The sequence below is a fragment of the Poecilia formosa genome, unplaced genomic scaffold, assembly GCF_000485575.1.
Source record: "Poecilia formosa unplaced genomic scaffold, Poecilia_formosa-5.1.2 Scaffold54, whole genome shotgun sequence".
NCBI classification, from domain to species: domain Eukaryota; kingdom Metazoa; phylum Chordata; class Actinopteri; order Cyprinodontiformes; family Poeciliidae; genus Poecilia; species Poecilia formosa.
Genome location: NW_006799993.1, coordinates 1,624,824 through 1,646,776, shown reverse-complemented (window position 1 = coordinate 1,646,776; position 21,953 = coordinate 1,624,824). Strand labels below are relative to the sequence as shown.

Sequence of the window (21,953 nt, the reverse complement as noted above, 5' to 3'; positions counted from 1 at the left end):
GGCGGAGAGGTTCCCATTTTTACCTTTCTCCCATTTCAATCGCCTGACCATGCTGAGAGGTGAACAGGGTGGATACGATGCGAATGAAAACATGAACTGATGGAAATATTAAGCTCAACGGAACATGTTTGTAATGATTTTTCCACAACTTTGATGAACTTTTCTGTCATAAGTTTGGCAGGTTGATATGTGCTAACCTCAGATTATCTTTTAGTCTCTTCAGGATAGCAGTTGCTGCTTTACTGTAGTTTCTCTGAAGTTCAAACAAACTTTGGTGAGCTTCCTAATGCATGTCTTCCTGTAAGTGGAACATCTGAAATAGGTTGACATTTAGAGAAATGAGCATGTTTCATATCAGCTACTTACACATGCCAAGATGAGAGCTGATATTAGCAGGCCATTAGTTTAGAAATAGTGGCGTAACCACTGCTGGAGAGCCGCTTTTACATTAACGCAGCATGTCATGTGGTTAGTACAGTTTGACTGTTTCCTGACCATATCAATTCTCTGTGGAGTTTACAGTTGCCCTTTTTGTAACCACATTTTTCTTCCACTGAATTTTCCATCAATGCCCTTTGATAAAGCAGTAAGGAGAGGTTTATTTTGAGTAATTCAGTTCAGTTTAGCTCTGCTGTTTAGCAATCTAACTGCTTGTCCATGTAGGGCTGCAGGGATGACTGGTGGCCATCTTTAGTGGTCATTGGGCAAGAGCCAGCATACATCCTTATTGGGTTACTACTCGATCACAACACAGACTGCTATGCACACACACGCTCATACCTAAGGGCAATTTACTGAGATAATTTACTCTGTCGGTCATGTTTTAGGGTTGTGGGAGGAAGTTGGGGTACCTGGAGAGAATCCATCGATGCACAGAGAGAACATGGACAACGATCTCAGGTTGGGATTCAAATTCAGAACTTCCTTGAAGAAATACATGTTTAAAATATTTCACTCAGTTTGTCATGAATCCGTATCTAAATTTAACTTTTTTTTAAACAAATCTCTTACTTTTTCAAATTTACAATACAAGTTTGAATTTTATTTCTGCTAAATTGGCTCCTAAAGCATGAATGCTGTTTTAGTCTTCACCTTCTTAGTTTGGAAAATAAAACAAAATTGTTTGTCTATCCAACATAAAAAAGAATCTGAATCATTCTGGTTAAAATCGAACACACAACCACTCCACTATACGTAACAGTCATATCTGTAAGTGTGCTCTTTCTCCCTGCAGATGAAGAGTTATTAGAGCACATGAGCACTGTCCGAGACATGCAAATGGAGCCGGTTGCAAATAGAATTTCTACAATATCAAGCCTTGTTAGAGCGGGAGCAGCAAAGCACTAAGGACAATCAAGACACCTTGTCACTTGCTTCTTTTTTTATCTCCTGCCTCCTTGTGAAGAAAAAGCACTTTGAATCTGCTAGTTTTTTTTTCTTGCATTTACATAACAAAGCCCCCAAGAATAAGGTAGATGTGATGAAGCAGCCTCCTCTGCTGCGTCTGAACACCCATCAACATGCCTCAGACACACGCGCTAACAAACACAGAGGGAGGCGTATGCGTGCACACACATATCCTCATGTATTGTCTCCTTCTTTTCTCTCAGTAAAAGTATCTGACAACCAAAACCCCAAAGATCTCCGATGCTTGGCTTCACAGCGTGGATACGCAGTCAGCAAAATAAATTGAAAGCATTAAGAGAAAGTCAAAAAAGTGAGAAACTGGAACAGAAAACAAAATAACCTCTCTGCACCAACAACTCCCTCCACAGCCACCTACATATAACCCCCCCCACCCACTGCACAACCTTCCTCCACCCCACCCTCAGCCCAGCTCTGCTCCCCACTCAGAAAGAAACAGGATGAAATGACATTATGCATATGAAAATGTCCAGAAAGATGTTTGATTTATGTATGCATTAGATGCAAATTCTATTACGGGACACAAGGCGGGCTGCGAGATTTCCCACTGAACACTTGGCTGCCCTGATCAAACCCCATCTCATTAATTCAGACAAGGGGGGAAAGATAGAAGGAGTGAAGGAGGAAAAAATTGGAAGAAATTTACAACCCAGACACAGATTTAAAAAACTGGGGGGGTGGGGGGAGGTATGGTGGAATTGGTGTGGGAGAGGAGGAAATTATGTCAATGTTTGGACCAACAGCCTGACCAGTCAATAAATGAGATGGTATGCATTTATGAAAAAAAATAACAAAACCAGATCAACTTTTATTAATGCTACATCCATGGAAACCTGGATATAATTTGTAAAAAAAAATATTAAGAGATAAAAAAAATGTATTAAAATAAAAACATCTAAGTCAAATGGAATAAAATAGTGCACCATGTATTCTTTGCAATAAAACTACATACTAACTCTCCACTGGGCTCATGTCCAAAAACTCTCATCAACTATGATTTAGTTTCTCCTTGCAGATGAAGACAATTTAGTTGTATCTCTGAAACAGAAATATAATTAAACAGTAATTTTTGCTCTTATGTGGTGAGCTGCAATGTGTTGAGGTTGGAAGGCCTTCCTGACATCATCTTTATCTTTAGCTCCTTCTGTGTTAGATCCTAGTCAGGTTTATGGCTGGGCAACTCCAAATCATCAATATTACTTCCACTGAGAAGCTTTTATGTTGGTAAAGTTAAAATAATGTCTTCAAACCTAAATCTGACAGGGATATGGATATTTTTGAGGGCTCATTTTCAGCCCCCATGATAGAGTCCATCGCAGTTCCTGTCTCAAAGGTGTGGTGTTTTTGTGGCACAACAGGAATCCACAAATGTCTAGCAGATGTACTGTAAATGGCTCAATCTTAAATCTGGTCAAATCAGTTGATCTACTGAAAGCCCACAGAGATCTCTTGTGACTGTGATGTCTCACAGATGCCAATAATGTACAGTAAAATTTAAGAATACTTTCTAAAGCTTTAAAAATCTTTATCCAGTGTCAAATGGTGGCAAAAAGAAATTGCCAAAAATGTACAAATCCAAAGTGTGGTATGTCTTTAAAAAAAAAACAGTGTTTAGAAAATCAACTCACCGTTGGTGCCACTACTGAGCAAGACATGCAGTTTGTACAATCCTCCAAACAAACGGGAGCCTCTGCCTGCGTTCTTTCTCTGGCAGAAGAACAGTCAAACTGTACTAACCACATGACATGCTGCGTTAATGTAAAAGCGGCTCTCCAGCAGTGGTTACGCCACTATTTCTAAACTAATGGCCTGCTAATATCAGCTCTGTTCTTGGCATGTGTAAGTAGCTGATAGGAAACATGCTCATTTCTCAAAATGTCAACCTATTTCAGATGTTCCACTTACAGGAATACATGCATTAGGAAGCTCACCAAAGTTTGTTTGAACTTCAGAGAAACTACAGTAAAGCAGCAACTGCTATCCTGAAGAGACTAAAAGATAATCTGAGGTTAGCACATATCAATCTGCCAAACTTATGTACCTTATGTAATATTCAACATTATTTTGGGTTTTCCTTAGCTTCAGGTAAACACTTGCAATATTCTGTAAAATCTGATTTACACAGGCATCACTACCCTGCATATATAAACAGGTATGACGATGGACGGATGGACACAGACTTTTGGCTGTTGCTGTCAAGCATGAAGTTTGCCTGCACATCTCTAGCAGACGATATCCCAGCACTTTTGTACATGGTTGTTTTTATTTCCCATTCCCCCACCCTGACATCTCTGTGACCCGTTTTACTTCTCTGTAATTCAGTATGACGGGGATGCGTCCACTGATGTTCTCTGCATCATCTTTTTGTTTACTAAGATCTTCTTGATATTAATTAAAATGTAAAGTATGTTTCGAAACTAATCATGAGGCAGCAATCAGCAAGCAGCTCAGGGGGACACCGTCTGGGTGAAAGAACTAAAACAAAATAGGCTGAACTCTTAACAGATCATTTCCACTCTGCACCTTAAAGTGTGTCCAGTAGCAGCACAGCAACAAATCAGACTGTGAAACAGTTAAAATGTTACTTAGTCAAACACCCAGAATAATGTCAGAATGTCATATTAGATGTTTTTTTTTCTTTCTTACTTTTCCTTCATTTTGTCTTTGCTTTACAAACTTGTCAAGTTTGTTCATTTGTTAAGTTCCATATTAGAAGGTTTCCTCTGTCAATCTACAGATTGGTTTTGACACAGTCCAACAACTTTTAGGCCAGACAATGTCCACAAAAATACAAACTTTTGAATGGATAAAGCAGGCTACCATTACACTTCTGGAGTGGCATTTCTAAAACCTCAACCCGTTTGAAAATCCTCCTTAAAAGCCTTATGAAGAAACAAACCTTATTAGAAAACTCTTCCAAATAAGATAATTATTACTTGCGAAGGAGTGCATCATGTTCAGCGTCTTAGAGCTTTGATGGTCTTAGACAGTCATTGCTTGAAAGGTAGACAAATGTGCTTCTTCTTGGGTCTCCTGTAAAAAAATATGCCTAGAATTAACTATTTTTTCAGGAGCTAAAAATAATAAATCCAAACGTCCAGATATAGCATTTTAAGCAACATGGTTTGGACCAGGGGTGCCCAAATGTTGTCCTGGAGAGCTTTTATCCTGCAACATTTAGATACGTTCCTTCTTCAGCACATCAGCGTGTTACTCAGCCCTACAGAGACCTGCTAACGAGCCATTCACTTGATTTAGTTACATTGAAAAAAGGAATAAATCTAACATTTGCAGGATAGTAGCTCACAGGAACTGGACCCCGGGTTTGGAGCATTGTCAATACAGAATGTGGACCTTTTAAAATAAAACTTTTATAAACATGGGGATTGTTTTTGATATTGTTATTTCTTTATCTGATTGTTTTTTTTGTTTGTTTGTTTTTTAGCAGAGTTAGATTTATGAAATGTGTCTAAACACATTAATGTTTTGTAGCCCAGAAATGCACGAGCAAATGTGGATTACTTACGCTGAATCAGGCATTTCCTGGAGTAACTAAGCATTTAAATATTGCCCAAACAAATAGAAAACACGGGAAAGCACTGAGAGTATCAACTATTTTTTGTGTGGACAGAAACATTAGACTGTATACCCTCCTCCGCTTCATCTCCACCACATGAAATTGTTCATCTCATCTAATCCCACAGCCATATGCGAGACTGACAACTTCACTGTTGGATGGAGCTTTCAAACACCTCCTTCCCAAAGTTGTGTGGATGCAGCGAGTCGGAACCTGAGGCGGAGCAGCTGTAAAGGCAGGTGTTGGCCAACATGGAGGATGCTGCATCTTTGACTGGACATGTCACGCTTTCCCTCAGTCAGCTGCTGAGGAACATCTGGGCCTCGGTGGTTGATGCTCTGAAGTGACTTGAGTATGCTGCGCCGGACCGCCGTGACATGTTGGGTGGCTGCTGGATGACAACGAGGCATCTGTGAGACGGTGAGAACAACAAGCTCTGTTAAAGTTCCTACATGGGCTCGGCTGACACGGATTCTGATTGGGGTTGCCATGAAGACTTTTAAACTGCAGCTGCTCAGGACTGATTCGCAGTAAAAATGTTCTCATCTACAAGCGTCATGATGGGAAAAACTGTAACAGTGATGGAATTTGGCAGATAGAATGTTCTTACATGTCTTCAAAATAACTATTAGTTAGTTCTTTAAAGAAGAATATAACATATCCTCAAACTCTGCGTATGGTCATCATCTAGATAAAAATTGGCATTGCTTTTTTAGTTTCTACTACAAATCCATAGTAAAACTGATATATGGGGGGGAATTATATGACAAAATTCACCAAAATGACTGCCAAGAGAAGATGTTTGATCTTTGTATTATTTTCTACATCCATCAATCATCTAGCATGTTTTTTTCTTGCAGGATCATGGGGGGGATGGTGCCTGCCTCCAGCATTCAACGGGTGGGAGGTAGGTACACCCTGGACAACCTGGTCCATCACATGAGAACACGGAGGCAAAAAACTAGAAAACCTGGGGAAAATTTAGGAAATTAACCTAGCAGTTATCTATTTGGGCTGTGGGAGGAAGCCAAAGTGCCCACAGAGAGTACATGCAGACTCATTGCAGAAAGACTCCAGACTGGGACTCGCACCCAGGACCTTCTTGCCTTGCAGGAAACAGTGCTACTAACTGTGCCATCGTACAAACCATTATTTTCTAGATTAAAATTAAAAGCAAAATGCCCTTTGGTCAAAGAAACATAGAAACAATGAACTACGCTTCTACAGGAATAGGATCCTAATGCATGGCACCAAATCCTTAACAGCCCTAAAACCCACACAGGGAAATCCTTATCCCACATTGTGGTTTGGCTGCACCCATCCTCAAGAAAACGCATTTAGTCCAGGTATGATTTTAGGTTTACAAAATAACAAGGGATGTAGCCTTTTCATTATTGGCTGTATTCTCAACTTATGTCAAATATGTGCGTAATGTGCTTTCAATGACATGAATGCAACAAAAAAAAAAGAAAAAAAGCAAAAAAAAAAGCCAGATCAATCTAAAAAAGTTGTTTTACCTTCATTCTTCATTCATGGTGGTTATATTTGGCAAAAAAGCTAAACCAGCTCGTATGTAATCAGAATCAATTTCTTACTGTCAACCTCATAATGTCTGAAAGATAAAGATTGAACTCTGTTTATGTTGTGTAAAGGTTCCTTTATTTTCCATTATAAACTAAACTATATTTGCTCCATGAGAGACTGACAGAAGGTGACTGGGGAAAAGGAAACACAATTTTCTTTTTAGGTTTTAGGTTTGGGCATCAGTTGCCAGGATTCTGAAGTCTTTCTCATCTCCCTGCTCTTTAAAAATGATTCTGAGATTAACAGTGACCCATTAAAGACAGGACAGTTTGATGTGCAAACAGTGTTCTGGTGGAAGAGGATTTGTTGTGGAATACGGCAGAATTCATGAGGTGAAACAAAGGCATCGTTTCACCTCATGGACACAGGCAGGTCTTTGGGAGAGCATGAAGCAAGGCAAGCAAAGAGTTTGATGGGTCGATATGATGGGTTCATATTTTTTTTTTTTATTTAAGAAGCTCTATCTCTACATTTCAAGTTGGAATGAAAAGCTCGTCAAAGCAAAATGAATCAGTCAGTCAGGTAAAGATTTTAGACACGTGGGCATTGACATTGCACGAAAGTAACTGTCTGTCTCCAAGTGTGTGAACATTTCTTGGAAATGGGCGCATCGGTGGAACTGTCTGGACCTCCTCATTAACATATTCCAATGTGTGAAAAATGTGTGAAATAATGTGGAAGAAAATATAAAGGCTGGCTAATATCCCACCAAATACAATTGCTGGGGCTTAATTGATGGATCTACTTTGTCATGTCCATGCAGAGAGACGGGCAGAGAAGCCAGCGTGACAGATATCTTTAATAAAGTTCCTCTACACATGTCAGGATATATGATCATAATTACCTGCCCAGGAATCATTTTCAAATCAGTATTTTCTGGGTGAATCGAGAGGAGACTTCCAGGATGGACACAGGTTTTACAGAATATAAAATTAAACCAATTTAATTCAGGCCAAATAGACTCTCAGCTACAGCAAACAGAGAGTTAGCCATAAAGATCCTAGATTTTAATATATGGGTATCTTATTGATACGTTAACTCACATCTTGCCTGGTGGGATTTGTATGTGTGGATAACTATAATAGTCATAAAAGAGTCATGAATGTATGACCAGGAACTAATGAAAGCCACCTTCTCCATTCACCTAGGACCGCTGGAAGAAAATAATCAGAGTCCCTCTGATCCCCCTCCAGTCACTCCCTGCACCTCCCCCAAACTCTTAATGCACCTCCTCAACTTGACAGGCTGGAGGGATGACCCTGAGAATCACATTATGTATATTTCTAGAGCGGTCGCCAGGCATTTGCATGTGGGAGACAGTTAAAATAAGGCCATAAATCAGAAGGAAAACATAAAAATGGATTTGTGGTGAGATTGAAACACCCAACGAGTCTCCTGAGCAAATGTTTCCAGCCTTCCTTCAAGCCGGGTTTGGAGATATTGGCTGTCATTAAGTTGCCGGGGCCTCTCTGACCACTCGTCTGGTGCATTCGCTTCATTACATGAGTGGGCTGCGACTGACTGCCCCCAATAAATCCACCTGCACATTCTGATATGTGCTTTGATATTAGGAAAGACATGTAGCAGAAAGAAATGAAGCTCTACCTTAAATCGGCTCAGACTTTAACGCAAAGAAATCAAGATAACACTTGAGTACCGATTTTTAATCAACTTTTACTGAATGGTTACTGTGTTTCATCATCGTCAGAGATGAGCAGAATTTTAGAGCTCACCTGATTCCCCCTGCAGAACCAGGATGGAACGGGAGACTGAGAAATGAATCAGAAACGCATCTACATCAATAGGATGAGGTGAAGAAAGAGCCGAGCGCACAGATGAAGTTCTGAGTTTACATTTCAGCGCTCTCCTGTGATCATGAGATGTTGGACAAACATGGATACTAATGGAGCAAGTGAATTAAATAAGCTTCTTCGAAAAGGATAGACCAATAACCTCATCTGTTAGAGCTTAGAGCACCATAATCTGCAAACAATGTGAACAGAACCACTGCTAAACCACATCAAAAAGTCAGCTGAGATGGTTATAGCATCCCCTTTAAAGATTTTCCAAGCATTCCCAGGCAGGAGAAATTGTGGGTGTAACTACATATTCATTCAGGCCTAGGAATATTTTGGAATCATGAAAACACAATGGGGATTTTCATAAATGAGAGGAAGACCTACTGTAACCTGGACCAGAGAGAGGAGCGCTCTATAAAGCAGTGAAGATGAAGGTTTTCTTCCATAAAACTACTCAGTTATTTTTTACCTTTTGTTCAAATAGGTAAGAAACAACAGCATCAGCAGTCTTTATCATTGTACAAACAGGAAATGATTAATCAATCATACAGATGTTAAATAATGACATGAATCTTTTGCTACATTGTGACTCAAGCTTATGATTCGAGTCAAAAAGAAAATTCAAAAGAGAGGGGTCTTTTCAAATAGATAAATAGCTTTGAAGATATGTATAACAATGTCCCACATTGTATTTTAATATAATCTTTAGTGTCAGTAGGGTATTTTACCTCTTTTTATACACAAATGGATTTCTCAGCCAGGCCATCACACAGGTAGGGCTCATTTAAATGCAGAATCTCACAGTAAATCTCTATTTTTAGGTCATTCCTTTTTTCTTTTTTTTTCCTTTGAGAAATTAACCATTCTATTCGCTGAATAAATTTTCAGGTTTCGCCGACATGACACTCGGGGTGCTGAATTTTTTATAGTGAAAATAAAAAAAAAAAAAGAAGCGATGTAATAATTATTGTACACGTGTAAGTGGAGCAGAGTGGGCTCAGTCAGAGCTCATAAAACGGAATTAGCATGTTAACCCCAGCTATGACTGGGGAAAGAGAGGGAGGGACAGCTGCACTGTAATGGAAAAGGAGAGGGAGATGTACTTATTGAAATGGACTCCAGTTGGAATTAATGAGGCGGACTGGAACAAGGAGGCAGGAATCGGACAAAGGAAACATGTGATATCACACAAGAACTGAGCATGTGTCCTTTAGGTATGTTAATACTCATTCTTTTCCACAACCATGTGAAGATCTCAGCATCCCTTCATCGTCATGAATAAAGTTTGAGGAGTGAAAGATTTCAGAGGAAGCGCAAAAGTTTACAGCAGTGACACAAATGTTGCAAATATTTCAGACATGTCAAATGCTTTATCTGAAATTTATATAGTATTTCAAGGAAACGGTTAGTAAAATATTTACAAGAGTTATCCCTCATCGAAATTCACAGATTGCCACCAAATTGTTCTGGCGTCATTTGAAGAGATTGCTTTGGAAGGACATGCGGTGTTCTTGGGCAAACTGTAGCTGAAAGCCCATTTCACAAAATTATATCTACAAATATCTTCTTCTCAATATGTGTGCATATGGACGTGCATGCTGCCAATGCTGTGAGCTCTTCACTGGTGGCAAGCCGATTTTATACGTTGCATAAAATTAATAAAAAATTAAATTTCACACAGAAAAGTATGCTGATTTCTATGCACTCGATAGTTGGTTGGAGCTCCTTATGAATGAATTACTGAATCAGTCCCACTAATATTAGGAGAAGCAGTCTGCTTTCTGCGTGCTTATTTTCATACATTTGTGGACATAAAAAGGTTTGCATCATCTGAACTCAGAAATATAGAGTTGGGGATTCTCATACTTTTGAAAACATATGGTATTCTGTACCAATCTCCTCTTACATAGCAATCGTTTTGTAAATTAAATAAATATTTTAATATGCTCTGTGATTTACAGCATCAATCGAAAGGATCCCAGAAAACTAGCTGTTCATTTTGGGCAAAGGTACACAAAAAAGCTCTTTCTACTGACTAATAGGTTTTGCTTTGTGATAGCATGCATGGGAGTTTTGGTGATGGTGGCACCATTGACAACAAGGGTGCCCTGTTAGCACAAGTTAACGAGTTGTAAGGTTTTTGCTCAGTTCTTCAAAGTAGAGGAAATGTCCATTTCCCACCTATCTGAACTGTTTGTTTGTGTTTGTACTATGGGATCAGTGGTTTCCAAAAGAGCTGCATCCAAACCAGTGTAATCCATCCAAATCAAACCGACTGACTGATCAGTGAGATCAAAGTCAAGCACAGACACTTCACCCATGTGTCAACATGAAGCACAAGAAATATTTTCTGTTTTTCAAAACATCTGTGCCGGTTGTGGGGGAATTAAATAAACAAGTGTCTGTTGCTGGGAAATGGTTGGTGTTTACAGCGTAAGAAGTGGGCACCACCAGCTCTCTGGCGTATAACTAGCTTCGCTCGACTTCCTTGATCTTGCCAGTCTCTGCATCCCTCTCTGGCTGAATAATTTAAGGCTGACCCGTGTCTGAGCGGACGGGTCTGAAGTTTGACCTGAAGTTTGTTTTTAGAAGGGAATATCGATCGGGTCGTGGCGCAGCACAGAAACTCAAGTGTCCCTTATGTTTGTGTGATGTGTTGGACAGAACCTCACTTTTCATCACTTTTTAATTCCACCCCACTGTCTCACTTCTCCACTGCCGGACAGCTGACATTTTTCACACGTCTAATCTGTGCTGAGTTTCTGCTTTTATTCCTTGTTGTGCAATGAGCGTCACATTGCGAGAATCTGCTTTCAGATTGTTTCTATCCATTTCCTCCTTGAGTAATTACAGTAACATTTATTCTGGGCCCCTGAAAGGCCTGCTGCACCTTGATGGAGCCCTTTAATAAAAACCCATTAATACTTTGCTTAGCCATATCATATAAATTCACTAGCCATTAATTACATGTGCCTGTGAATAATTTAAAGCGTGAATTGAAACTGGAAGTGCTGCAGAGGAAGACAGGAGGAGGCTTTGATTTAAGTGGTGTGTGTGCTGTGTTTGCGCCTCCTACAGAATACACAATCACCTCTGATGAGCCTAATCATCCCCCTTGTGCTGCTGTATTAGACGAGGGTCATTGAGAGCTAACCGATCCACTGTAACCCGTTTATGCAGCTGCACACTGACATCATATCAATATTTAAAATCTTTCTTATGCATGTATTCCGGCTTGTCTGACTTCATTAAGGCCATTCCTCATCCCTCGTCGCTGGGATGCGATCCCCACGGAACGCTCGGCTGAAGGCTGGAGAGAGATGCCACTGCTGCCGAGGAACTTCTCGTACATTTGTTGCCCTAATAACTGTAACAAGTCCAGGAAGGAGAACATGGAATGGGAACACATGCTGAGCTTTTTACACACACACACACACACACACACACACACACATCCCGGACTTCTAGACTACTTCCCTTTTAAGTTCTGTTTCTGGACATTTATTAATCTTGTCCTTTAACCTCAAACCAGAAGGATGGAAAAAGCGACATTAGCTTACTTATTATTTTTTTATTTTACTTTTCTTTCACTGACAGTAATATTTTTGAAGGTTAGGATTTAATGGTTATTCTCATCAGCTTCATTTAATCTGTTAATATCCATCAATTTCATGCTGCAAAAAATTCCAAAACTGCTGTTTTGTTAAACTTTAATCCATCTAACAATATAGAAACATACAAGAAAGCTTACTCTTTCAAAAAAAAGAATAAAAAAAAAAGAAAAATCCACAACCACTCTGTGGGTTTCTACTCCAGTCTGTATAAAAATGTTGCTCCTAGTGGATTTGGCAGAGATGGCATAGAGGGAAAGATTGCATTACACCAGCTAAATTCAACACTTTCCAGCATATTTATTATAAATGATTTCTCACCATGCTTGCTTTTCAGAATAAGCGCTGTAGCATACCCAGCAAATGACCACTAATGCAGCAAAATTGTCTGAGGAGAAAATTTAAAAAAGTATTTTATATATATAAATTGTTTACATTTTTTAAAATCAGTAATAAAGTGTCTTTAAAGTTCAATAATCTAAATAGATCCTGTTGTATAACTGACACATCTTTACATTCTGCACAGAAATGTGCTTCCTAGACTCCAAAAAATATTACATCAGCACAGGGGGCGCTCAGTCATTTCAATTTTAATATGTTGCATAATCCTTGGTAACAAAATAGGTGAAAGATTAGTGAAGATGATATTTTACAAGAGTTATTGTTAGTGATTAAATGACAGTATTTTAGTGGTAAACTGAACATGCTGGTTTCTATCTACTTCAAAGTGTTTGACGTTTGTTGGCAAGATTGTCAGAATGTATTAAGCAATGGAAGTGCACAGATTTGAATCTGTCCAACTTTACTTCTCACAACATGAGATACATTTAGAGTAATTTTTTTGATTGATGATCCTAATTTTTGCTATACACTGCCTGGCCAAAAAATGTTTTTTCTCCAGTTAGCCTCACTGATTAGTTAGTTTCTTATGGCTACACAGCTGTTCAGTCGCAATCCCTTGAGTTGCCATTATACTGTTCATGTGAAGAGCTGGTCTTTCCAGTGAAATTCAGCCTTTTCATACAATTCATTAAGACAGTATAGGCACAAATTGGAGGTGGAACAAATGGATCCCTGGGCAATGTTGAAAGTACTGGACAAAGATTTGTCCAAAGTAGTAATTTTTAAGTGTTTCTTGATGAACTGATTTATGGAAAAATGCAATTTTTGATGCAGCACACTCTGAGAGATTGAAGATCATGATTGTTCATCTACAGGGTTGCCCTCTGAAATTTCTTAAAGTCTTATTTTGATTTTAAACTCAAGATCTTTAAACCTTGTTTCATCATAGTTTAGACCTTTCACTGATATAGACTTTGCGACAAGTTACTATAACAGTGTTGATGTCAATTTTTCAAAATACTGTCATAAGTTCAGGGTTTAACCATAATGGCTCATTAGAGGGTAAGCTTCAGATGGATCTACGATAGATGTAAAATTTGCTTCTCGCTTCATTTTAAAATGTTCTTTGTGCATTGACAGACAACTTGGAAGTGTATAACAGGGGGTGATATAAAAGCATCACTTCACTTCCTATTAAAAGCAGTCACAGACCCATTCAGGTGCTAACTGATATGAAGGCCACACTTTTGTCAAGGCAAATATTAGTCTGCACTTAAAGCAGCTAAGTGATGGCCTTTGAGGGAAGCTGAAACAGCAGGGGTGTACTTCACTTTTAAAGGCACAGAGCTGTTAATAATAGGAGGAAAGAATCTCAGTGTGGAGGACATCCAATTGAACATTTTTAAATTCACCATTCATTAGAGTTGTAGATTTGAAAGGAGTTGATTTAAGTGGTATAAGGATCTGGGTATGAAATGGTAATTAATAGAACAAACACACACAACTGTGAATCTTATCTCAGCATCAGTGGCATCTCAACTCCAGCTCTGCTTTCCTGAAGTGCTACATTTTACAGAGCATGACTGAAATGGTCTCTTATTAGCGTTCATTCGCTCCAGCCCATAAAAGGCTAAATAAATGCCTTGTAAATTTAACCGCAGTCATAATTTCTCTTTTCAGTAATTGCGTTAAATTTAGATTCTGAACATGAGGTCTTTTAACTCTGCATGATAAATCTAATACACAGCGTTAGAGAGCTGAGTGGCTGCGCATGCTAAGAAAAATTTTATGTTATTCTACCACAGAGCGTTCATATTTAGGGGGGTTGTAAAATAAAATGAGAAAGGGACATGTTTAGATAATAAGAGAACTATAGAAAGGACTACATTATGTAAAAATGTCATTATAAGTTCAAAACATATCTGATATGACCTATTTTGTAATGCCTCTAATGCCAGTTATCCTGTATCATCTGCAGAAGCAAAAACTGAAGGCAAACCAGCATGTTGTCCTTTTTTAATGTATTGTTTTGGAGCATTTGCATTACAGTAGGATTTTATAACACTGTGTCCAGAGTTTGAGTTTTTTTATTTTTATTTTTTTTTATAATTATTATTTAGACCCACATTACAACAGAATCATGACCAGTAATTTGATGATGTTTCTTTCATGGGCTCTAAAAGCTCTCAATATGCTAATAAGTCTTACTTTTTGTGCAACCGGTAGAATTAGTTTTAAGACTTAATTGCAGAGAGTTTACAATGGCGGTTGGAAGGTTAAATAAGCCCATCAGTTTTCAGGACTATTGTGAAATTGTTATGGAGGCTAAAACGTCCTTTTGTTTCTACTTTTATTCAAATCAAAAAAAAAAAAAAAGGCAAAGAACTCTTATTTTGAAAAACGAAATGTGATCGTCTCTCTGCTTTTACTTCCGGTTTGTAAAGGAAGCGAGACAGTGCTTAACGCTCATTTCGATGGAAGAGGCAGACCATAGACAAAACGTGCAAAACTTTGTGAGTCATCTTGGTGAGTTTTAATGCTGAAAAATATTTTAAACAAGTAACCGGACTTTCCAGGAGCTAATTTTGAATATCTGTTATGTTAAGCTGGTGGGAGGTAGAGAAACCGTGTCCCTGTCCCTTGCCTTGTGAATTTTGATGCCTTGTCAAGGTTAGTTAAAACTGTGCTTGCTAGAAAAATATCCTGGTATCATTCTAGAATTAGCATAATTTAAGTTCACAGTAGTATGAGGAAGCAATTTAGTTATTTTTGCACAATTTGTTTTTTTTTTAAATAAATTTATTGAGGTTAAATGTAACTTTTTCAAGGTTTAACAGGAGAAAGTTTATAGTGCACATGATGAACTCATTAGCTCAGAGGGTTGTACTGATACAAAGCTAAGTCTCCTTTTTAGAGTGATACAATAATTGTATTTCTGAATTAGACAAGTCCACAGTATTTTAACATGATTTTAATCAAAATTAGGGATTACAGATTTATGTGGTGATAATTCTAATTTAATGTGATAGGTCTTGAAAAATTAAAAAGCTGTTAAAGCTCAGACTATAACAATCCATCTAAACTTATTTTAAGACTAAATACTACAATTTTGACTCTTCAGGAGGAACTGGCATAGCATCTTTCTTGCTATACCAGCTGAAAATGGTCAACAAATGGAAAAGTAGGAAGTGAGCAGTGATGAGCAGCAGGTCTTGGAAGGGTGGCTGAGATGTCAGCCAACTGACTAAGGAGGAAAGTGAAGGTGAGATAGAGAGGTAAGAGGGGAGGGAGGGATGGTACCCTGTGAAATAAAGCAAAGCCCGTCACAAAGCACTAAGAGGCGAGTCAGCACAGCTGCCATCTGCATTTTGTTTAGGATTTGTACTTATTTTTTCTCCCTCACTCTGAATATTTTTCCCTTCCTTTGATTCCTTGAAACATATAAAGCGCATTCCCACCTGGACCTCATTCACCAGCCACAGGCATTTATCTAGGAGTCTTCATGCACATTTGCATCAGAATTACCTTCAGAGGTACTGATGTTAAACTCCCAAACCACTGATTCTGCGGATCACTTAAGCCCCGAGCTTATCTAGGTTATTATAATTTTTTTTTTGGAGGGATTTATAAAATCACATTTCATGAGGAAACACTGAACCACGGACCATTCCCAAGGTGTTAATAGCGACACACTCACACACCTGTTTACCAATTTGGTTTCTTGGCATTGTCGAATGGAGCACGTATCTTTTGCAAATCCGCTTTGGCTCCGTTTATGGATACTTTCTCTAAATCGCCTCATTGCAGATCAGGCTTAAAGTTTACAAAGTTGATCAGTAGTTTAACTTTAATTTGCAGCCTGAAAACTTAAGTGAACTAATGATATGGGTCAAACCTGCAAGGATATTTTTTCTTTAAAAACACCCTTGCTCTATATGGCAAAGAGGGTTATGCTTGCAGAATTATTTCATATGATCCTGTAATGCAATCTCAAACCAAAGAGAAAAAAAGCAATGCATACATATGGAAAGTAAAGGAGGTAGAGGATGAGATCAGACCCCCTGAAATCATCAACATAAGGAAACAGGTGCAGCAGGTTTGAGTTGAACCTCATGAAGTGAATTGAAATTCTTGATTTGGAGTGATACCGGATGACTTGCAAGAAGAAAAAAAAAAACAAAAACAACACAAGTTAAAACATGTCTTTAATGAATATAGAAGCCACCAGTAGGAATCAGGGAAATGAATGTTAACTCTCTCTCAATCGAAAATTTTACATTTCCTCAAGAATGTAGCATTGAGCTAAGAAAAGAAGCATTTAAACTGGAATAAAATTCTTAATTGCCATGTTTTTCTTCCACTTTTTAAAGCCATCTTCACACAGTTTTACTTGTATCTGGATTGTCTCCTTTGTCTTTTCAAAGACGGACAGTTTACATGTTCTTTTATTTGTTTATGCAAATGTAAAAGAAAAAAAAAGAAAAAATCAAAGTCCTTTCAGTCTAAATTAGGTCTTTCTTGTTTTTCAAAGCAACAAGGCCAGCCCTTTAAGAATTGCATTTGTGCTTTGATGTCCAAGCGAGTTAGGCTACATTATTCTTTTCTTTAGCAAGTCAAATTGATGTCCCCAGTATCCTCTTGTTTGGAGTTGAGAAACATTTGGAAATTTTAATTGTTATAGTCATTGATAAGATAAGTACATACTGCCTGCTCCACTTTTTGTTTACACATCTTTCAGGTTTCAACATGTGTCTAATGCATGCAAAGGGTCATGTCCTAACCCCTGGCATGACCCCTGACCCCTTGCGCTGCTTTGGCTGGATTTCACCTCTGAATTATGGCTTTATTTGAAAAACTGTACACATGCTATCATATGTACAACTATACTGCATTTCTGTATTCCTATACTGCTTTTGAAGAAAAAAACCTGCAAACAAATACATAACATAAAGTCAGAATTAGTGAAACACTCACCTAACTGTGCAAGCTGCATAGTGCTAAGAAAAGGACTTTGAAGTTTTAAAGTAGAACATAAAAACATGTACACTTGTTTTGGACATGATGACAGAAATGGCTTTTCACTGTAAAACAGAATATAGCCGCGTAGCTTATTCACAAGATCCCCCACAGTTCTGAAATGATGTCATTTTGAGTAGATGAAACCACAGCAAACCAAACGCAACATGTCAGCCCAAGCACCTCATGTCACCTCTCAAGTATGGGGGTGGGAGACTGTCCATGTGGGCTTGTTTTCAGGACATCTGTCCCTGCAGTCTTTCATTTGACCATCAACTCTGTAGGCCAAAGTATTCTAAAGCCAAATGTGAGAGCATCTTTCCAATAGCTGAACTTTGATTCAAAACTGAGACATTTGCAACACAGTGGCCACAAGCACAATAGCAAATCTATGACAGAAGATATGGAAAAAAAAAAAAAAAAAAAAACAATCAAGGTTTTGCAAAAACACATTCTATAAGCCCAGAGTTCATATTGACTGAAATGCTGTGGTGGGAACTTGTGAACAAACAAATGGAGCAACTTTGCTACGAGGAGTGTGGGGAATTTCTCAACATCAGCATTAAGAACTATTTCCAGAGACCTTGTTGGAAAACCAGAACTCCCACTTTTAACTCTTCATTCTCTGTAGCGTGAAGACCAGGTCTTCCTCTGTGATCCATCTTTTGCACTCTGAGCTCCTCATCTGTGTTAGCTGATTTGTCACCCATCTAACTTCAGTGACACAGCTGATGCTGAGAAGGGGCGTCCATCCTCCCTGCTGTGACACCCACCACCCATCTCGCCCTCCTCTTCTCTCTCTCACAATTAAAAATGCATCAGGTAGAGGATTAGATGCAATATTTCTGGCTCTATTGATCCAGAGTCTGATGCTGTGACTGTGGGTGGTGTGGGTCTGTGTGGAAAGCCAGACTGGAATGAAGGGAGGAAAAATGCATAGGTTTGTATGCCCCTTCCCAAATTCTTCCCTTTGCCTCTTCAGGCCCCTCCCCCACCCAAATAACACTCCCAGTCACATGACTCCTCCCTCACCTGTGTGCCAGGTCCTGTTCCCTCCATCGCTGATGTCCCACTGGGCCCCTCACTTCTTTGTCTCTCACTGTCTGCTGTTGCCTGCATGGCTGTCGCCCGGCTTGTCACAGATCTGTTCGCATGTAATCCATCTTTACTAGTCCTCTCTTTGCTGTGCTTGGCACTGTCGCCTCATGCTGAGCTGTTGGGCAGGATGAAGCATCATCAGATCACGTCCTGATTCTTTCTGGTAGACATGGGAACCTAAAAACTAAATCGGTAGAAATGGCTAGACACTAATCTTCTGCTGTGTGACTGTCACTTGCCACCGGCTGTTGTGCTTCAAGCCAAAGAATTAACCATGCCATTTAGAGAAATGGCCGACCGAGAACCAGGGAGAGCGGTGGCATCTGTAAACGCCTCCAGCCTGTATTTTTAAAGGTCCAGTGAAGATACAGTCAGCTCTCTACATTACCTTACAAAAGCCTCCACACCAGAAACCTCCGTTAGCTCTCTCCTGATTTAGCTGGGTTTGGATCACACCTCTTAAGCTCATCCACTTTGCTAATGAAAAATAGGCACATTAGCACATAAAACTTCAATTCATGACTGGTGTACTGCCAATCCCAGGTAGTTAGAAAAACACATAGCATATTCAAGCTCGCACCATCACACATGTTGTTTCGTTAGACCTTCAAGTTGTTCTCCCTCTACATTGAGGAGGATTCCCTGTGCATGTTTATTCCCAGCATCCAAGTCTGGCTCTAGAAAACCAAGACTGTAAAGTAGAAGTCACATCTCATCTGCTTTTGGTGCTTTTTATTTGCTCTTCTCTCAGACTCTGGGAAAACGAAGTTCTCAATGTAGCATCCATCTGTAATTTAGTGAATTTTGCTCTTACAGAGGATCTGACCTTTGGTGCGATGCCACTCAACACATTGATTTTCTGACAATGCAAAATCCTGAAGGGGGAAAAAAAAAAAAAATCAAAGTTAATATCAGCCTCAAAAAAGCCTTGGGAAGCTTTAAAAATAACAGCATCAGACACAAAACCCTCTATTGCTATTGACCCTCCTTGAGGAAGAGAAACTCTGAAAGTTAAAAACTATTTTACAACATGAAAACAAAACTCAGGGCATTGGAAACACAAAACTTTCTATCATACTGCTCATCCAGAAGACGCAGGGGATGTTCAGTCACAAACCGCTCACAGTTTATCTGGTGACGTGGTCAGGCTGACTGAGGAGAAATGGCTTCACCAGGCCTTCGCGCACAGACTTTCTCCAAACCCTTTCGCATTCACTCCAACTCCATCAGGTCCCAGCTCTAAGGAAATTTGCATCTCTTTGAATGTGATGGTTTGAAAAAAAAAAGAAGTAGCAGGGAAGAAGGAAGCAGAGGGGGGAAAAAAAGAAGATGAGTAGGGGAGCAGAAGAGGAAGCAGGCGGAAGGAGGGATGGGGGGTTGTGTTGGGGTTGTCGGGGAGGGGACTAGATTAAATTTTGCCGTCTAGAAAATGAGAAAAAAAGGGCCCCCTCTATCTCTGAAAGTCTACTGGGGAGATCTTTATTCTGATTCTTGTTAGAATTGTTTATCACTGTGACAGAGCAGGCCAGGGTGGAGATAAAGGCAGTGCTCCATCACAGCGTTGACAGTGGTAGGACATGCGCTGGAATGAAAGGAGCCAGGGAAATATTATTAATAGATGCTGACTTGATTTGCCTCGATTGCACGTCAAGAACTGGGGGCCTGGGCTTGATTGCAGCCCTGTGAAGTTCTGTCCAAAAGAGAAGCTATTTTTCATTAAGTGATAGAAGTCTCCTCTTCTTTTTCTGCCGCCGCTCTTCCCCCTCACGTGTCGCTATCCAAGGAGCTGATAACTTATGCAGTGTATTCTAAGCATGCTGATTTGTGTCGGTGCAGCAAAGAGGAGGAGGAAGAACGGGGTTAAAGAATCAGGACTTATCTCACCTTTCACCAAGCAAACCCAACACCTGGTTGGAACAACTGGCCTATCCATCCCATCTATAGCTGCTGCACCAGCGAGGATGGAGGGAAAAAAAAAATAAAAATCCCCTCCATCTCTCTTCCAACAACAGATAAAAAAGAAGTATATAAAATGTGATTACACAGGCAACATGTTCATAGGCACTGATACGCCGGGGCACACTTTATTTTTAGAGTGTTGCATTACTAATGGATATACAGCAGGATGAGGATTTACACCCGCCCACGTGCGGAGCAGGCAGATATGAGCAAGCCGAGTCTATGCATCACATTTGTGTGCAAAGCATAAAATACTCACATCTCCAAAAACAGAAGCAAAGAAAAGGAAGAAATTAATTTTTTGGGGGAGGGGGAAGAATGTAGGGTTATTTTTTTCTTTCTTTTTTCTTTTGTAAAAATGTAAAACTTCAGTTTCTTTTAGGTGAAAAGTATCGATGTGTGTGTATTTCACAAGCAGAGCCAGGAGAGGAGGCACCTTTAACCTGCTCCTGCTGGACCGCTGAGGACTGAGGAGTGTGTCTTCTGCTCAGTGTGTGTGTGTGTGTGTGTGTGTGTGTGTGTGTGTGTGTGTGTGTCAGAGACAGATGGAGGAGCCCGCAGCACGGTGAGCATCTCAGACTTTCTTATTGGAGTAAAAGGAAAAAAAAAAAAAACAAATCTCTGCACCTCCATTCCTTCCTGTTTACCTTTCTTTCCTTCTTTTCTTCCATCTACCTCTTGCTTTGCTTGTGTGTAATTAAGTCCGCTCCGGTTAATTTATGCACCGATATCTCCAGTTGCCGGCATTCCTGTGAAAATCCTCAAAAAAAAAAAAAAAAAAAACATTGTGAGGATTGCTTTAATTGGATTCCACTGGCAGCTTCACTGTTTCTCTGCTAACATTTACCGTGTGAAATTTTTAGATTGGCAAATATTTCCTCAAGTGTATTATGGCGTGTTGCTTTTTTTTTTTTTTCCTCCCTCCCCCCCTCACATGTGACATTTTCTGATATTTTCAGTGATGGATGTTTTTCAGAGATAATCTTTTATTTTCATCTTTACATTAAACCTGTCTGCAGATAAAGGAAGAGTGTATGATAATGAAGTTCTGCTGTCTCTATCAGGTAATAAATTGGTGCTTTTCAAATATCTCTGTCTTCATTTAGCTCCTTTAAATATGAAGTCATTCACTGAAAGCTTAAATAGGCTTGTTCTGTTAACTGGGGTCAACAGTTTCAAATGAGCTTTTAAACGACTGCTGGAAGTGACAAATCTTGGAGTGCAATTTGAGAGCCTCTTAAGGCGCGACTTTCTCTCCCATGCAACCCTAATAACTTCCACCGATTTGTGAGAATGCTATTAATTACGCCACTTAATGCCACCACGCCACACCCAGCACTCTCAGTAGCTCAACTTTGTTTTTTTCTTTCTCCTCTCCTGTCCTAAGAGGTAGGTGGCGACTTACAATCTCTGCAACAAGAGGTGAAAATTCATCAAACGTCTCATTCGATTTCTCCCTGAATCATTTTGGCTCTCTCCTTTCTTCAGATCCGCACTGTTAAAATATGTTTCACTAAATTGCAGCCGACACATCCGCATATT

The 21,953-nt window shown here is 39.4% G+C and overlaps 1 long non-coding RNA gene across 1 annotated transcript; it reads right to left on the bottom strand.

Moving 5' to 3' along the window:
- Positions 1-5,057: 5,057 nt before the first annotated feature.
- On the bottom strand, positions 5,058-21,753 carry LOC107836366 (uncharacterized). Its single transcript, XR_001662247.1, has 3 exons — positions 21,059-21,753; positions 18,387-18,567; positions 5,058-5,412 (listed from the first exon to the last, which is right to left on the bottom strand). It is a non-coding gene; the product is annotated as an uncharacterized LOC107836366 (long non-coding RNA).
- Positions 21,754-21,953: the final 200 nt, after the last annotated feature.